Here is a 19,257-nt window from a genome sequence, read left to right as displayed (position 1 = left end):
CCATTTGTTGAAGATACTGTCTTTTTTCCATTGGATATTCTTTCCTGCTTCATCGAAGATTACTTGATCATAGCATTGTGGGTCCATCTCTGGGTTTTCTGTTCTGTGCTATTGATCTCTGTGTCTGTTTTTGTGCCTGTACCATACGGTATCAATTACTACAGCTTTGTAATAGAGCTTGGAGTCTGGAATTGTGATGCCTCCAGCTTTGCTGTTCTTTTTCAGGATTTCTTTGGCTATTTGGGGTCTTTTGTGCTTCCATACAGTTTTTAGTTTCAGGATTGTTTGTTTTTTTTTTTTTTCTAGCTCTGTGAAAAATGCTGGTGGTATTTTGATAAGGATTGCATGAAACGTGTAGATTGCTTTGGGTTAGTACAGACAAATACGAACACTTACCTTAGTGGTAGACACATAAAAGCATGCCCAGAGATACCTACCATCGGGAAAAATGGAGAAGTCAAGAATAGGTATTAAAAAGCCTTCAAAAATGAATGGTTTATTAAACCATTTATTTAGTTTTTCAACCTCTGCACCACTGGCATTTTGGCATTTGATTTCTCACTGAGGAGAAGTGTCCCGTGCATGGCAAGATGTGTAGCGGTGTCCCTGTCCTCAATACAGGGGACGTGAGTAGCATGTCCCCAAGTCATGACAATCAAAAATGTCTCACAATTTGGCCATGTGTCCTGGGAGGGCAGAGCAGGCAAAACACCCTTGGTCAAGAACTACTAGTTTAGCAGATGGGCATTCTTTACATTATTCCTTATACTTTTCTTTAAAAAAAATTTTTGTTATAAACGGGGTGGGGGAGAATACTCCTTCAGCTATGATTTCAATCAGCTGTAGCATGTGCTTGGCATTGAGTTATCAAGTTGCATAAAACGAAACTCTGTCTCTAAGCAGTCGATGTGTAGCCAGGCATCTTACTGTGGAAAGGAAGAAGCTTTGGTGTGGGACAGATCAAGACCTAAAGATGGATTAGAGACAGATCTAGGACAGATCTAAGGGCAGCTCCTAACTCGGCCACATATGAGCTGTGAGAACTTCAGTGTTCTCCTCTCCAAAGTGAGTATTTTTCTTAAAAAATCCAGGTGATACCTCCAGGTAACCTCTGAAACATGGTAAGAATGCTATAAGCGTAGGAATGATACTGTTTATTGTTGTTTTCATCACAATTTGTAAGTACATACTTACAATACAAGATAGTGTTGATGACATCGTCTCTGCGCAAACCCCCCTCTCCCCCCGCCCCACCCCACCATCACAGGTGGCCATGAGGGGCAGGAGAGCAATTTGATGCTCGCCGTTGCTGGCCAGTTCCTCCCATCTCAGTTCAGTTGCCAAGCACCCTCAGTCTGCAGTCACAGAAGCATCAGTGACAGTGACAGAAAGGGAGAGAGCAGATACAGGCTGAGCAGGAAGAAACAGCTCCAGTGGCTCATGACGTAGAAGGAGGTTCTGGAGAAGGTCTGACACATTCACTTAAATTTTCAGTCTTTATGAAATCAAAACCCCTTCATCCTTTTTTTTTTGTCTTTCAATCCTGCCTGGATTCTCCTTCTTTATAGACCCTACGGGGTGATACCTGATCACACCGCCCCTAAGAGCTGGCTAATTCCATGTTCAAATGAAAACTGGTAACATATTCTCATGACATAGGAAATGTTCGGGAGTCTTGGGCAAACTTCCTTGGCATCTGAGCAGCCTTCCTTGGTAACAGGCCTGATGCTAGTTGCTAGTTGTCCCAAATGTATGTACATTGTATTATACTTTCATAATAAACTCTTTGCAAGAATCAGAAAGTTTCTATTAGCACATCCTGTTTACTGTGCTTAGCAGGCTATTTTTTTATTTATATCATTAAATTCTGTACTGAAAATGTCCAAGTGTATTATGGTCAGCTCTGTGCCACATCTTTGCATATGCCAAATGGCTACAAAGTTGCTACAGGAGTTGAAGAAGGAAAGAAATCCTTCCTCTGGAGCAACCAAAAAGCCTAGCCTAAAAGGAAGCCCCTGAGCCCACCCACAGGGAATGGCTGTGATTTGGTTACCCAATCATAGAAGGCAGACAGTCCTTGTTTGTACAACAAAGGTGAATGAGGGCAAAACAATAGGAAACGGGACAATAGAGAGGAGAACTATGATGCTGATTTGACTTAGAACATCAGAATCAGGGCACCACAGAATCACTTAATGCTAACTCACTTAATTCATTCAATAATTAATTGGGTAGCACCTAAAATGATTCCAGCACCCCACTAGGTACTAGGGTGGATCTAACCCAGATCTTTTTACAGCACCAGGAAACCAATCAATCATTATGGAGTTATCAAGATCCACTGGTGTGGGGTGTGTGTGTGGATATTCTAGAAATGGAATAAGAACTCTACAGCATCATTTGTATGACATTAGTGTCACACAGTGTCACTAGTATGACTCAAATATGTCATCTCAAATTTGGTTTTGCCCACTAACATACGAAGTTACACATCATCATTGTTTCATATCCTCCTGGAGGGAACATGACCCAAGACGTACCTTCACCATCCTCCCCTTTCCACAATACATGGTTCCCAAGGACAGCCTCTGTCCTCATGGATGAATTCAATTCACAGAAATTAATTATTTCCAGAGTTCTTTTCATCTCCTGAAATACACGGGATCACAACGGGCTGGAAGAGAAGGCTGTAAGAACAATCCACATTGCTGCTAAGTAATCATTCTCAGTGGGCTTTATCTGGGCTGCACATGCCTTTAATCTGCTTTTAAAAACATTAAAACTCATTTAATATACTTCTAAAAATGAATAAGGCAATAGGAAAGGAACACATTAATGACTATTCACACAACCTGTTAAAATTTTAACCCAGTTTATTATTTAGTGTACTGTAAATCAAATTAATTACAAATATTGGTACTGACAACGCACGCATAATTAGTTTTTAATCTTTACTGCCTTAACACAGTTGAGGTGCAAAGAAAGACTTCTTAGTGCTATCCGACTATATTAATAGACTGCTGAGAGGTAAACCACTGTAATTTATATGCATTTTATTCGCACATAACTCTCCAACGGCTCTCTTATGATGCTTAGTAATCCAATGCCAACATGGATTGAAATGGTTTAGCAAACACTTAGCCAGAAATGAAAATTAGTATCTACCAGGAGATGATGTGATTAGTTACTGTACTGGAGCCTATGGTTTTCAAAGATTCAATTTACCCCAATATGCAAAATTGGTGTCTTATTCTATCAAGCTGGCAACAATTGGAGTTCTATAACCTAAAAATCTAATTAAGTGCAGAGTGAGAAAAAAGTAAGGCACCCAAAATCTACTTTATTGCTGCAGGACACCTCTGAGATGGAGATGAACCTCTTCATTTTACAGATGGGGAATATAGAGAACTATCAGAGAAACTGTATCTTATCAAGGTCCCACCCATTGTGAAGTTCGATCCTCCATGCCTCACGGACACTCCACATGTCCCTCGAGGGCTTCCTACCTATGTTATTATAAGACAGAAGATCTACTCTGGTGTAATTGATGGGAAAGGAACAGGATCCTCTTTATGAGCCAGAGCCTGGAATTGCATCATTATTAATTATTCTTCAGGGATATGATAAGATTTTCTATATTACTTTTTTCTCAAATTTCCAGTTGCTAGAACAGTCCCTAAAAAAGTAAGAGCTTAAATCATCAGTCAGCACCTTGGTGAGGAATACGAACAAAATAAGGACAGAATAGCCATGAAACCACTGATCAAAGGGATAGGATGTTCAAATGCACAGAAAAGGAAAATGATTTTACTTCTTACAATCAGAGCAAAGTCAAATGGCTAGAGCCAGTGGGTTTGCTATCACCGGCTAAGCCAATGGCCTCACTTGTCAAGGATGCTGTGGAGATCTTTTGAGTAGCAGCTAAGAGTTGGCCTACAGTGACTCTCTAGTTCCTCTCTAGCTCCCAGCTTTCCTTAGTCATTGAAAACAGAATGAACTAGGTAGATGTTTAAAGAGTTGGGGGGGGGTGCTTGAGACAAGAAGTGAGATAATACCAATAAACTCTGCTTACTTTCTATTTTTATAAAGTAAAATTGCCATGAGAACAATTGAGTAAAAAGAGAGAAGACCTGTTTGAAACCACCGAGTTCCCTACCATATCCTATCAAGTCACCTCTAGAAATGGGGGCTGGGATATGTCCAGATCCCAAACATGTCAGTGAGACATCTAAGCCTTGAATACCTTACAGAGGTCCTAGACCATGAAGCTGCTTTCAGTTCCCATCATCTCTGTAAGGAGGAGTTAAAATGTAGGGTTTGTTATTTTAACTAGGGGCAGGAAAAAGTAGACTTATTCAGAGGGCACTGAAATCTAATGCACTCTTGTTATTACATATATTACATGTTATACATTATTATTTGATTTCTCTAACCCTTCCTCCAAAGGGATTATTATTTTTGTGCTTTAGAATTCTACATAGATATGCTCAGTTAAACACAAACACACACGTTAATTAAGGTGAGCATGTATGCATTTATTTATTTTAAATAGCAAAGGGCCAAACCTTGACACATAGAGAAGCTCATCACCTTTAATCCAAGAAACTCCTAGAAACTACTGAATGAAACTGCCAGTGTAGAGCCCAGCATAAACAAGCCATAGGTCAGAACTTCTCAACAAGTGAGCCACATATGAGTTATAAGCAGGTGGAAACCGGTTTGGAATTTGGGAAACCTTTAAAAAAATACATAAAAAACTATAGATTCAAAACTAAGGTTCAGGACCTTGGATGGAGCCTATGATAGTGAGGGTTCCTGAAGGGTACCTTATGAAGCATTCCCATGAAGACATCTCTAGGTGACCGTTACACTCAGGATCTGACCCACTCATCTCTCAAAGTGGCCCGGCAGACATGAGGCAGGTGGTGCCCGCAGAGAGGTTGCCTCCTCCCAGCCGTGGTTCTGCACCCCCCCCCCCCCGTTTGCCTAACACATTGTTATAGTCACTGGAAATGACAATGAGAAAAAGTTGGGAAAGCTCTCCTCCGGGTAACTTGAAGACCATTTCACTTTCTGTGACTAAATATTTTCTCTTCAACTACTTGAAGTGAGAACCAGAAGGGACGAAGAGCACGCCTCGTGTTTTCTACCTCTCCAAGGACTGCTCTATCATGTACCCAATCTGCACCTCAAAACAAGTCTGTAAGGCAAAACAGTTTTCTTGCCCTGGTTTGATGAGAGTGAACACAGCGATTATTTTTATCACTTTTAAATTGGGTGTCCTCTTCACGTGCTTCTCTCTCCCTTCCTTCCTCCTATGCTCCTTCTCTCCACATCCACCAGACAACATCAGATGGAGGTTTCATCGTGTCACAGGAGCATCTTTAACGTGACTGCCTTTCTTGTGTCATGACGGCTAACCACACGCTGACCTATGCAGGAAGAATCCCAATGCCATCTGAGTTAGTCAAAAATGCCATAAAAGCACCAGGCATCTAAAACAAAAGTTACTTAAGATATTCGGTATCTACTGTTGCCCTGAAGATGTTGCTTCCTAAATGCTCATTTATCAAGAAAACCTGCATAGTTACCAAACAAATGCTACAGAGGAATTGTTCCAGTCTACTGAACAATGGTTCCTCTCCCTCAATGAAGGCTACAATGGCTTAGCAAAAGCATGTTGAGTTTTTTCTGCAATGAAAAGTCACATATGCCCCATCTGGGCATCAAACACTATGCTGTTATCAGCTTCTTCTGTTCTTTCTAGAAAGATCTATGAGGGAGGTGAGCTGAGGGCAGTAACAATCTGGGTTAACATGGGGAGTTTTTTGCCCCATTTATTAAAATTAAGTGCTAATTGGTCCCAGAGCTGCAGGCAAATCTGAGATACAAAATAGCATGCATCATGGGCATTTCTCCTCCTACGAGTCTGAAGCGTCCTCAAAAAGCACGAGTGCTGGCCTGTATCGTAGGGATGATCTTTAGTGAATTATCAAATGAAGGAAGGATGGAAGAAAGGAATGAATGAAGGAACAAACAAATGAAGAGGAAATTCCCCATTTTTGGTAGGATTTTGGTTTTAAAACTAGCTTCCAGGAGCACCCAAGTGGCTCAGCTGGTTAAGTGTCCTACTCTTGGCTTCAGCTCAGGTCATGATCTTAGGGTCCTGGGATCGAGCCCTCCAACAGGCTCCCAACTGAGCAGGGAGTCTGCTGAAGATTCTCTCCCCCTCTCCTTCTGCCCGTCCCCCCTGCTCATGAATATGCACACACTCTCTCTAAAATAAATAAATCTTTAAAAAAATAAGCTAACTTCTAGCCTACCAGACACTGTTACTGATCACAATATTATTCACAATCAAATATCACTTAGTTCATATGTACAGACCCCATCCAGCCACCTGGAGGGTAACATCTCTCACCTTTGGCTCCCCTACCAACATCTCAGAAGTTTCACCTACACTATTTCTCTAGTTCCTTTGAGTGTAGATATTTTTATCCTTATTTTTTAGGTAAATAAATAAACTTACACAGGGTGCCCCTGGGTGGCTCAGTTGGTTAAGTGTCTGCCATTGGCTCAGGTCATGATCCCGGGAGCCCCTTGTCAGGCTTTCTCCTCAGCAGGGAGTCTGCTTTTCCCTCTGCCCCTTATCCTACTCATGCTCTCTCTCTCTCTCTCTCAAATAAATAAATAAAATTATTAAAATAAATAAATAAACTCACTTAATGAAATTAGATTGCCTTGCTTTCATGGACTGAATATTTGTGTCCCCAAAAATTCATATACTGAAACCCCAACCACCAGTGGGATGGTATAAGGAGGTGAGGTCTTTGGGAGGTAACGAGGTCATGACTGTGGAGGCCCCAGGATGAGATTAGTGTCTGTTGGGAAAGGCACTCTTGCTTGCAGTCTTTTGACACCCACTTGGCCACATAAGAATGGGCATTGCACCCGTAACACTTCCTTACTTAGACATAGAGAATCCTCCCAACCTTGCTGGACTGGTCACCTGAACTGGGAATAGCTTTCCCTGTTTCACACTAGATGTGTGTTCCTCTGTTCTGCTTAAGCATGTATACCATAGGACACCTGATCAACCATATTGCACTGTCTGTCCTCTTCAAGGAAAGAACAAGGTCCTTCTGCTTAAGCATCAGAGGGGTATGTACTGGCCAAATGCCCTGTGTCAGCCGGTGGAAGGGACCCACTGACCTGGGGGACAGACATTTACCACTGAAGCTGATCTTGCTCTGTCTCTTCTCTATGTAAATCAAGTGTTATTCTATCTAGTGCTGGCCAGAGTTTGTGGTTTACATCACCTGGACTGCCTAAGGCACCTGTAGAAGGATAAAAAGAAGAGCAAGTTGTACTGAGAATGTCATCTTCTATCCATGGGTAGTAGCTTCTTGAAATATAATGCTGAGAAGAGAAGCTGCATCCAAGTTCAGAGGAAAGACAAGGACTGTGTGATGAGCAGTGTCCATCATGGACACTGAAGAGGACAATGGGAAGTAGCATGCCACGTTGTGCTGATCCTAAGTGAAAGTTATACCTTACTCACTCTCCTCTTCCACCTGTATAGGTGATTGTGGAAAGGAACCATCACTTCTCTTCAATCTTCCCAAACCGAATTTGAGCACACCTTAGATGCTCAATGTGGATTCATTCATTAAATTGAATTAGGAAAAAATGGCCTTCCGTCTGGGCCAGATGGCAAAGAACGTGATGCAACGATGGTAACAAGAGCAGTAACAACAACAAAACCACAAATGTTTTGGATTTTATGGCCAAGGTTTGAACCCAAGACCTGTGAATTCCCCATGATGGACAACTTGCCTCCCCAGTGGAATCAAAGGAATTCAATAAAATAGCTTTCTTTCCCGTGGAATGAGCTCCCCCCATCCCACATACTTTTAGTTGAAAATCAAATCTGAATGCTGTGTCTTCTCATGCATCTTCAAGATTTATTCATGAGTCACAGCTGAATGCTCTGTGTGTTATATTTACGTGAACAAACACATTTAAAAAAAAAAAAGAATCAGTTCCATTATCTAGATAGATGTGTGTTTGTCAGCCTCTGAGAGAATATCCATCCTGGATGGTATGAGCATTCAGCCACTCTTTTAAAAACATCAGTCAGGCATTGTAAGACATATAACTACAGCATAAGCAATGACCTTTAGACGTGTCTCCCCTCCTATTAGCTACACACTGTGAAACAGAAACAAGCTGATACTGAAACTCTGTGTAGTATCAGTTTAGAAGCTATTTATTTCAAATGCATTCTGCCTGGTTGGTGCATCAACCATAATTGTATTAACAGTGGCAATATATTGAGACATTATTCAAAGGAATTCAAACAGGTGTTCATCCATGCCCCCTCCACTATCCTCAACGTGCCCATGTAGGTGTGTGTACACACAACACACACACACACACACACACACATACACACACACACACACACAGCCCTTTTCAAAAAAGACTCACAGGGCCCTATTGCTGCTGTTGTTGTTTTCCCCTCATAACAAAGGATCCTATGGTCATTTAGAATCTTTGTAACATTTTTTCAATTAAATTTCAAAAGCCTTATCAGGTGTACAGTGCCTTCAAGGGACACAGTTGTCACAGGAAATATACGAGCCTTGTAATCTTTCAAATGACTCAGCCACAGTGATGAATTTACCCCTCCATTATCTAAAGGGCAAATGGCACTTAGAACAACAATAACAGGGGTCCATGGGTGGCTCAGTGGGTGAAGCCTCTGCCTTCGGCTCAGGTCATGATCTCAGGATCCTGGGATTGAGCCCTACATCAGGCTCTCTGCTCAGCAGGGAGCCTGCTTCCTCCTCTCTCTCTGCCTGCCTCTCTGCCTACTTGTGATCTCAGTCTGTCAAATAAATAAATAAAATCTTAAAAAAAAAAAAGAACAACAATAACAACAAAGAGCTTTACTTGGGGCAGATACTTTCCCCAGTATTTTTCTTTAGATGTAAGTCACATGACTCCAGTCAAACTTAATTCTGGCTGCTGCCCCTGTCAACATGGGATGACTCCCGGTGTTAAAAAAAGCTGGTGGCAGAAACACTGTTAATGACACTTCAGGCAAAAAAAAAAAATTATAAGATAATTTGGATTATGAACTTTTGCAATTAATCAGGCTTGTGCCAGCTGGTCTTTACATATCATTTGCCTTAAAAAAAAAAAAAAATCTATTGACCACAAGAGTACTCTCAGTCTTCTCCACAACAGAAATCGTGGCACAATTTTCCCAATAACTGCCTGAACACTTTATAGTGCATGTCTGTGAGTTGCCATTGATCTTCCCCAGCCTGGAAACATAAGAGTCAACATGTACTGTTTTCCAAACCAAGCATAAACCTACACAATGATCTCGTTTCATTAACAATTAGTTTCCTATTGCTGCTGTAACAAATTACTCTAAGCTTGGTGGTTTGAAAAAAAACAACACACACGCAAATTTGTTGTCCTATATTTCTGGAGGTTGGAAGTCTGAAATGAGTGTTCCAAGGATAAAACCAAGGTGCTGACAAGGCTGGTTCCTTTTGGAGGCTCTGGTGGGAGAATCCAACCCCTGGCCTTTTCCAGTTCCCAGTGGACACCTGTATTCTATGGTCTGTGGTCCCTTCCTCTCCTTCTTGCAAGTACATCACTCCAGTCTGTTTCTGTCACCACTTTGCCTCCTCTTCTGAAGCCGAATCTCCCTCCTCCTCTTCCTTGCATTCAGGACACACCCAAATAATCCAGGATACTCCACTGCCCCCATCTTAAGATCCTCAACTGAATCAAGGGAACTGCAAAGTCTCTTTTGCTATATAAATTACAGGTTCCGGGGAGTAAGACCTAAATATCTCAGGGAGACATTATTCTACCAGCCATATCCACTAATTGTTTGCCAAAATAAGAAGGAAAGGGAATTGGGGCACCTGGGTGGCTCAGTAGGTTAAGCCTCTGCCTTCAGCTCGGGTCATGATCTCAAGGTCCTGCGATGGAGTCCCACATCGGGCTCTCTGCTTGGCGGGGAGCCTGCTTCCTCCCCTTTCTCTCTCTCTCTCTCTCTCTCTCTCTCTCTCTGCTTGCCTCTCTGCTTACTTATGATCTCTCTCTGTCAAATAAATAAAATCTTTAAAAAAAAAAGAAGGAAAGGGAATTGATTTCTCTTTTAAAATGGGACATTATTCAATGAATCTTAGACTAGTACATCAAAAACTTGGGGAGCCTGGGTGGCTCAGTGGGTTAAGCCTCTGCCTTAGGCTCAGGTCATGATCCCAGCGTCCTCGGATCGAGTCCCGCTTCGGGCTCTCTGTTCAGCAGGGAGCCTGCTTTCCCCCTCCCTCTCTGCCTGCCTCTCTGCCTACTTGTGATCTCTCTCCCTCTGTCAAATAAATAAATAAAATCTTTTTAAAAAACCTAAAAAAACTAATGATGTACTGTATGGTGACTATCATAACACAATAAAAATATAATATAAAGAAATTTAAAAATAAAAAAATAAAAAATGGGACATTGCTCAGAAACAGAGTATACAGAATAGAATTATTTCCAAAGAATATAAATCTAACCTGTAACATCAAGCTCCATCCTTAGCATAATATTTTAAGCAGTTTCTTGAAATAAAGATTACTGTTATACCATTAGGAATATGGAAGCAGAGCCTATGGACTGACAGGGCTTTCAGTTGCAAAACAAACAAACAAAAAAACCAAATCCAACTTGAACTAACTTCAGCTAAGGAGAAAAGAAATTGATTAAAGAATTGCTAAATCTGGGGGGAGGAGTCAAGATGGCGGAGAAGTAGCAGGCTGAGACTACTTCGGGTAGCGGGAGATCAGCTAAATAGCTTATCTAAAGATTGCAAACACCTACAAATCCAATGGGAGATTGAAGAGAAGAAGAACAGCAATTCCAGAAACAGAAAATCAACCACTTTCTGCAAGGTAGGACTGGCGGAGAAGTGAATCAAAAGCGACGGGAAGATAGACCGCGGGGGGAGGGGCCGGCTCCCGGCGAGCGGCGGAGCAACGGAGCAAAATCAGGACTTTTAAAAGTCTGTTCTGCTGAGGGACATCGCTCCAGAGGCTTAACTGGGGTGAAGCCCAGGCGGGGAAAGCGCGGCCTCAGGTCCCGCAGGGTCGCAGAAGGATCGGGGGTGTCTCAGTGTCGCAGAGCTTACCGGTATTAGAACGGGGAAGCCGGCTGCAGAGACAGAGCCGAGGAGTGACTCTCAGCTCAGGGTTGCCTTGAACCGGTCGCAGGCTCGGTCAGCTCGGAGCGCGGCCGGAGGCCAGGGTGACGAGAGTCAGTTGGCGCTGTTCTCTGAGGGCGCACTGAGGAGTGGGGCCCCGGGCTCTCGGCTCCTCCGGGCTGGAGACCGGGAGGCCGCCATCTTTATTCCCGTCCTCCGAACTCTACGGAAAGCGCTCAGGGAACAAAAGCTCCCGAAAGCGAACCCCAGCGGATGACTCAGCGCGGCCCGGGGTAAGGGCGGTGCAACTCCGCCTGGGGCAAAGACGCTTGAGAATCACTACAACGGGCCCCTCCCCCAAAAGATCTACGGGAAACCCAGCCAGGACCAAGTTCACCTACCAAGGAGAACGGCGGAATTCCAGAGGAGAAGAAAGCAAAGCACGGAACTCATGGCTTTCTCCCCATGATTTTTTAGCCTTGCAGTTAATTTAATTTTTTTTTCTTTTTCGATTTTTTTTTCTTTTTCTCTTCTTCTGCTAAATTTTTTTAAATTTTACCATTTTCTTTTTTTTAATGTTTTTTAAATAGTTTATCTAATATATATATATATTTTTTCCTCTTTTTATATTTATTTCTTTATCGGCTTTCTTTTTTTTAATAGTTTTTTTTCTTTCTTTCTTTCTGAGCCCCTTTTTATCCCCTTTCTCCCCCCTCACAATTCAGGATCTCTTCTGATTTGGCTAAAGCATATTTTCCTGGGGTTGTTGCCACCCTTTTAGTATTTTACTTGCTCCTTCATAAACTCTTATCTGGACAAAATGACAAGGCGGAAAAATTCACAACAAAAAAAAGAACAAGAGGCAGTACCAAAGGCTAGGGACCTAATCAATACAGACATTGGTAATATGTCAGATATAGAGTTCAGAATGATGATTCTCAAGGTTCTAGCCGGGCTTGAAAAAGGCATGGAAGATATTAAAGCAACCCTCTCGGGAGATATAAAAGCCCTTTCTGGAGAAATAAAAGAACTAAAATCTAACCAAGTTGAAATAAAAAAAGCTATTAAGGAGGTGCAATCAAAAATGGAGGCTCTCACTGCTAGGATAAATGAGGCAGAAGAAAGAATTAGCGATATAGAAGACCAAATGACACAGAATAAAGAAGCTGAGCAAAAGAGGGACAAACAGCTACTGGACCACGAGGGGAGAATTCGAGAGATAAGTGACACCATAAGACGAAACAACATTAGAATAATTGGGATTCCAGAAGAAGAGGAAACAGAGAGGGGAGCAGAAGGTATATTGGAGAGAAATATTGGAGAGAATTTCCCCAATATGGCAAAGGGAACAAGCATCAAAATCCAGGAGGTTCAGAGAACCCCCCTCAAAATCAATAAGAATAGGTCCACACCCCGTCACCTAATACTAAAACTGACAAGTCTTAGTGACAAAGAAAAGATCCTGAAAGCAGCCCGGGAAAAGAAGTCTGTAACGTACAATGGTAAAAATATTAGATTGGCAGCAGACTTATCCACAGAGACCTGGCAGGCCAGAAAGAGCTGGCATGATATATTCAGAGTACTAAATGAGAAAAACATGCAGCCAAGAATACTATATCCAGCTAGGCTATCATTGAAAATAGACGGAGAGATTAAAAGCTTCCAGGACAAACAAAAACTGAAAGAATTTGCAAATACCAAACCAGCTCTACAGGAAATATTGAAAGGGGTCCTCTAAGCAAAGAGAGACCCTCAAAGTAGTAGATCAGAAAGAAACAGAGACAATATACAATAACAGTCACCTTACAGGCAATACAATGGCACTAAATTCATATCTCTCAATACTTACCCTGAATGTTAATGGGCTAAATGCCCCAATCAAAAGACACAGGGTATCAGAATGGATAAAAAAACAAAAACCATCTATATGTTGCCTACAAGAAACTCATCTTACACCCGAAGACACCTCCAGGTTTAAAGTGAGGGGGTGGAAAAGAATTTACCATGCTAATGGACATCAGAAGAAAGCAGGAGTGGCAATCCTTATATCAGATCAATTAGATTTTAAGCCAAAGACTATAATAAGAGATGAGGAAGGACACTATATCATACTCAAAGGAACTGTCCAACAAGAAGATCTAACAATTTTAAATATCTATGCCCCTAACGTGGGAGCAGCCAACTATATAAACCAATTAATAACAAAATCAAAGAAACACATCGACAATAATACAATAATAGTAGGGGATTTTAACACTCCCCTCACTGAAATGGACAGATCATCCAAGCAAAAGATCAACAAGGAAATCAAGGCCTTAAATGACACACTGGACCAGATGGACATCACAGATATATTCAGAACATTTCATCCCAAAGCAACAGAATACACATTCTTCTCTAGTGCACATGGAACGTTCTCCAGAATAGATCACATTCTTGGTCCTAAATCAAGTCTCAACCGGTATCAAAAGATTGGGATCATTCCCTGCATATTTTCAGACCACAATGCTCTAAAGCTAGAACTCAGTAACAAGAGGAAATTTGGAAAGAACCCAAATACATGGAGACTAAACAGCATCCTTCTAAAGAATGAATGGGTCAACCAGGAAATCAAAGAAGAATTGAAAAAAATTATGGAAACAAATGATAATGAAAACACAACAGTTCAGAATCTGTGGGACACAACAAAGGCAGTCCTGAGAGGAAAATATATAGCGGTACAAGCCTTTCTCAAGAAACAAGAAAGGTCTCAGGTACACAACCTAACCCTACACCTAAAGGAGCTGGAGAAAGAACAAGAAAGAAACCCTAAACCCAGCAGGAGAAGAGAAATCATAAAGATCAGAGCAGAAATCAATGAAATAGAAACCAAAAAAACAATAGAACAAATCAACGAAACTAGGAGCTGGTTCTTTGAAAGAATTAATAAGATTGATAAACCCCTGGCCAGACTTATCAAAAAGAAAAGAGAGAGGACCCAAATAAATAAAATCATGAATGAAAGAGGAGAGATCACAACGAACACCAAAGAAATACAGACAATTATAAGAACATACTATGAGCAACTCTACGCCAACAAATTTGACAATCTGGAAGAAATGGATGCATTCCTAGAGACATATAAACTACCACAACTGAACCAGGAAGAAATAGAAAGCCTGAACAGACCCATAACCAGTAAGGAGATTGAAACAGTCATCAAAAATCCTAAACAAACAAAAGCCCAGGGCCAGACGGCTTCCCGGGGGAATTCTACCAAACATTTAAAGAAGAACTAATTCCTATTCTCCTGAAACTGTTCCAAAAAATAGCAATAGAAGGAAAACTTCCAAACTCATTTTATGAGGCCAGCATCACCTTGATCCCAAAACCAGACAAGGATCCCAACAAAAAAGAGAACTACAGACCAATATCCTTGATGAACACAGATGCAAAAATTCTCGCCAAAATACTAGCCAATAGGATTCAACAGTACGTTAAAAGGATTATTCACCACCACCAAGTGGGATTTATTCCAGGGCTGCAAGGCTGGTTCAACATCCGCAAATCAATCAATGTGATACAACACATTAATAAAAGAAAGAACAAGAACCATATGATACTCTCCATAGATGCTGAAAAAGCATTTGACAAAGTACAGCATCCCTTCCTGATCAAAACTCTTCAAAGTGTAGGGATAGAGGGCACATACCTCAATATTATCAAAGCCATCTATGAAAAACCCACTGCAAATATCATTCTCAATGGAGAAAAACTGAAAGCTTTTCCGCTAAGGTCAGGAACACGGCAGGGATGTCCGTTATCACCACTGCTATTCAACATAGTACTAGAAGTCCTAGCCTCAGCAATCAGACAACAAAAGGAAATTAAAGGCATCCAAATCGGCAAAGAAGAAGTCAAACTATCACTCTTCGCAGATGATATGATACTCTATGTGGAAAACCCAAAAGACTCCACTCCAAAACTGCTAGAACTTGTACAGGAATTCAGTAAAGTGTCAGGATATAAAATCAATGCACAGAAATCAGTTGCATTTCTCTACACCAACAACAAGACAGAAGAAAGAGAAATTAAGGAGTCCATCCCATTTACAATTGCACCCAAAACTATAAGATACCTAGGAATAAACCTAACCAAAGAGACTAAGAATCTATACTCAGAAAACTATAAAGTACTCCTGAAAGAAATTGAGGAAGACACAAAGAAATGGAAAAATGTTCCATGCTCCTGGATTGGAAGAATAAATATTGTGAAAATGTCTATGCTACCTAAAGCAATCTACACATTTAATGCAATTCCTATCAAAATACCATCCATTTTTTTCAAAGAAATGGAACAAATAATCCTCAAATTTATATGGAACCAGAAAAGACCTCGAATAGCCAAAGGAATATTGAAAAAGAAAGCCAAAGTTGGTGGCATCACAATTCCGGACTTCAAGCTCTATTACAAAGCTGTCATCATCAAGACAGCATGGTACTGGCACAAAAACAGACACATAGATCAATGGAACAGAATAGAGAGCCCAGAAATGGACCCTCAACTCTATGGTCAACTCATCTTCGACAAAGCAGGAAAGAATGTCCAATGGAACAAAGACAGCCTCTTCAATAAATGGTGTTGGGAAAATTGGACAGCCACATGCAGAAAAATGAAATTGGATCATTTCCTTACACCACACACGAAAATAGACTCAAAATGGATGAAGGATCTCAATGTGAGAAAGGAATCCATCAAAATCCTTGAGGAGAACACAGGCAGCAACCTCTTCGACCTCAGCCGCAGCAACATCTTCCTAGGAACATCACCAAAGGCAAGGGAAGCAAGGGCAAAAATGAACTTTTGGGATTTTATCAAGATCAAAAGCTTTTGCACAGCAAAGGAAACAGTGAACAAAACCAAAAGACAACTGACAGAATGGGAGAAGATATTTGCAAATGACATATCAGATAAAGGGCTAGTGTCCAAAATCTATAAAGAACTTAGCAAACTCAACACCCAAAGAACAAATAATCCAATCAAGAAATGGGCAGAGGACATGAACAGACATTTCTGCAAAGAAGACATCCAGATGGCCAACAGACACATGAAAAAGTGCTCCATATCACTCGGCATCAGGGAAATACAAATCAAAACCACCATGAGATATCACCTCACACCAGTCAGAATGGCTAAAATTAACAAGTCAGGAAATGACAGATGCTGGCGAGGATGCGGAGAAAGGGGAACCCTCCTACACTGTTGGTGGGAATGCAAGCTGGTGCAACCACTCTGGAAAACAGCATGGAGGTTCCTCAAAATGTTGAAAATAGAACTACCCTATGACCCAGCAATTGCACTGCTGGGTATTTACCCTAAAGATACAAACATAGTGATCCGAAGGGGCACGTGCACCCGAATGTTTATAGCAGCAATGTCGACAATAGCCAAACTATGGAAAGAACCTAGATGTCCATCTACAGACGAATGGATAAAGAAGATGTGGTATATATACACAATGGAATACTATGCAGCCATCAAAAGAAATGAAATCTTGCCATTTGCAACGACGTGGATGGAACTAGAGGGTATCATGCTTAGCGAAATAAGTCAATCGGAGAAAGACAACTATCATATGATCTCCCTGATATGAGGGAGAGGAGATGCAACATGGGGGGTTGAGGGGGTAGGAGAAGAGTAAATGAAACAAGATGGGATTGGGAGGGAGACAAACCATAAGTGACTCTTAATCTCACAAAACAAACTGAGGGTTGATGGGGGGAGGGGGTTGGGAGAGGGGGTGGGGTTATGGATATCGGGGAAGGTATGTGCTATGGTGAGTGTTGTGAAGTGTGTAAACCTGGCGATTCGCAGACCTGTACCCCTGGGGATAAAAATATATGTTTATAAAGCTGCAAAAAAAAAAAAAAAAAAAGTAAGAAAGGATGAATCCCCAAGTTTTGTAGCAACATGGACGGGACTGGAAGAGATTATGCTGAGTGAAATAAGTCAAGCAGAGAGAGTCAATTATCATATGGTTTCACTTATTTGTGGAGCATAACAAATAGCATGGAGGACAAGGGGAGATGGAGAGGAGAAGGGAGTTGAGGGAAATTGGAAGGGGAGGTGAACCATGAGAGACTATGGACTCTGAAAAACGATCTGAGAATTTTTAAGGGGTGGGGGGTGGGAGGTTGGGGGCACCAGGTGGTGGGTATGGTAGAGGGCACGGATTGCATGGAGCACTGGGTGTGGTGCAAAAATAATGAATACTGTTATGCTGAAAAAAATAAAAAAATTAAAAAAAAAAAAAAAGAATTGCTAAATCCTAGATAGCTCAGCTCTGTCTTTGGGAAGAAACCAAGAGAATTTGGACATAAAGAAACATGACTTAGGTTACACCATAGGAAGAGTGGGATGTGTACTTTTCTGGAATTTTACTAAAGGTACTGGGTTGAGGTGCTAGCCTAGGGTTTCATCCAGCAACATGCCTTGTTAGTAAACGGGGACAAGTTATTTAAAATCCCAGCCTCGGTTTCCCCATATGTAAAGTGAATAACGTAAGAGTATTCAATACACCATTACTGTGAGGATCAAATGAGATATTACATATAAGTTACTTATAACAAACAGCACCTGCTCAACACAGGTGAAAATAACCTGAAGAAATCATCAACTCATTCTTACAGACCCAACTCATGAATAATTTCTCCACTGTCCCTGAGTTTTTGCCTCACTTTCCCAAGTTTCAAACTTCTGAATGGGGTCACTTGAATCCATTGTTCCCCACCTCTCAGAGAATGGTAACAAGAAAAATCTTGCCCTTTATTTCTATAGAGAAAGCAGAGCCCTATCTCATCCAATGAGCAGTACCCCTCTAAGTAAGATGATTTGGGCACAGAGTTGAAGATAAAGGAAAGACAAATGGCCCCACAGCTGATGTTGACAGGTATGAGGCAAAATCCAATTTAGAACAGCAGCAGCCAATTAAAAGTATCATGGGGCCAAGAGCCACATCGAAAGGAACAATTCACTGACCAACTGACCATTCCCCCTACGTTTCCTGGTTACCTCAGTGACCTCAGCTCATATTCTTAATCCTGATTTACTTGGTTTCCCCTTAGTAGATGTTTAATTCTTATTTTTTGGTATACATTTTCAAAGATTTAAAACATTAAAATGTACCAATATAATTTACGAAAGTCTATTGTACGTGTACATTGGATATTTTTAATTTGTATAAATATTATTAAAAATGGATCCATTTCAAATTTGGAGATGGGGCACATGTTGGAGGTTGGAAGATAGGTTTTTGATAATGATCAAAGGAAATTTCAATTCATCTGAAATGATTTTATTATATTAAAACATTTAAATTCAACCTAAAGCAAATATTGAAAAAAATTAATAGCAGTTAATTTGGGGTGATAAAAGTACATGTTAATTACATCTTTCTAGTTTCTTAATTTTTTAATTTCTCAAAAATAGTCATACCAAGTTATAGCATAACAAAATGGAAAACAGCCACAAAACATGTTCTAAAAGCCCGAATATTTAGTAATATGTCCAAACCTATAAAGTGGAGAGGAGAGAGAATTCTTTCCAGTTGCACGAAATGGAATTTAATAAAGAGTGCATTAAATTCATTGTATTTGGTCCAATGAAAACAGAAAAGTCATACAACTATGAAAAAGACCACACAGCATGTAAGAAGGAAAGGTCTGAATAATAACCCCTCCAGTTTGGTGTTGCAACAGCTCTTTGTTCTACTCTAACACAAAGGCCAAGGGCTCTAGGGGAAAGTGGACTTTTCCTAATGTGTTGAAGTGGAAAACTGCTGTCCACAAATACAATAGGTCAACAGGCCTTGGGCAATGAAAGTCTTCCTGACAAAGGTGGACCAGTTAGAGGAGCAAAGCAAGAAAGGCCATAATTCATTAACACTCTACTACAAAGATCATTAAAACCAGAAGTACTCTCTGGGCACCTGGGTGGCTCCATTGGTTTAAGCATCTGCTTGCAACTCAGGTCATGATCTCCAGATCCTGGGACTGAGCCCCACACTGGGCTCT

The 19,257-nt window shown here is 41.0% G+C and overlaps 1 long non-coding RNA gene across 1 annotated transcript in view; it reads right to left on the bottom strand.

Moving 5' to 3' along the window:
- Nucleotides 1-19,257, bottom strand: part of LOC125089964 (uncharacterized) — a 299,071-nt gene that overhangs the window by 164,659 nt on the left and 115,155 nt on the right. The window contains exon 3 of the long non-coding RNA XR_007124111.1: nucleotides 17,318-17,326. This is a non-coding gene — a long non-coding RNA (uncharacterized LOC125089964). The remainder of the gene's footprint in view (nucleotides 1-17,317; nucleotides 17,327-19,257) is intronic.

The sequence above is a fragment of the Lutra lutra genome, chromosome 17 (genome assembly GCF_902655055.1).
Source record: "Lutra lutra chromosome 17, mLutLut1.2, whole genome shotgun sequence".
NCBI classification, from domain to species: Eukaryota; Metazoa; Chordata; class Mammalia; order Carnivora; family Mustelidae; genus Lutra; species Lutra lutra.
The sequence above is the reverse complement of the archived record's forward strand: the minus strand, read 5'-3'. Positions and strand labels throughout refer to the sequence as shown.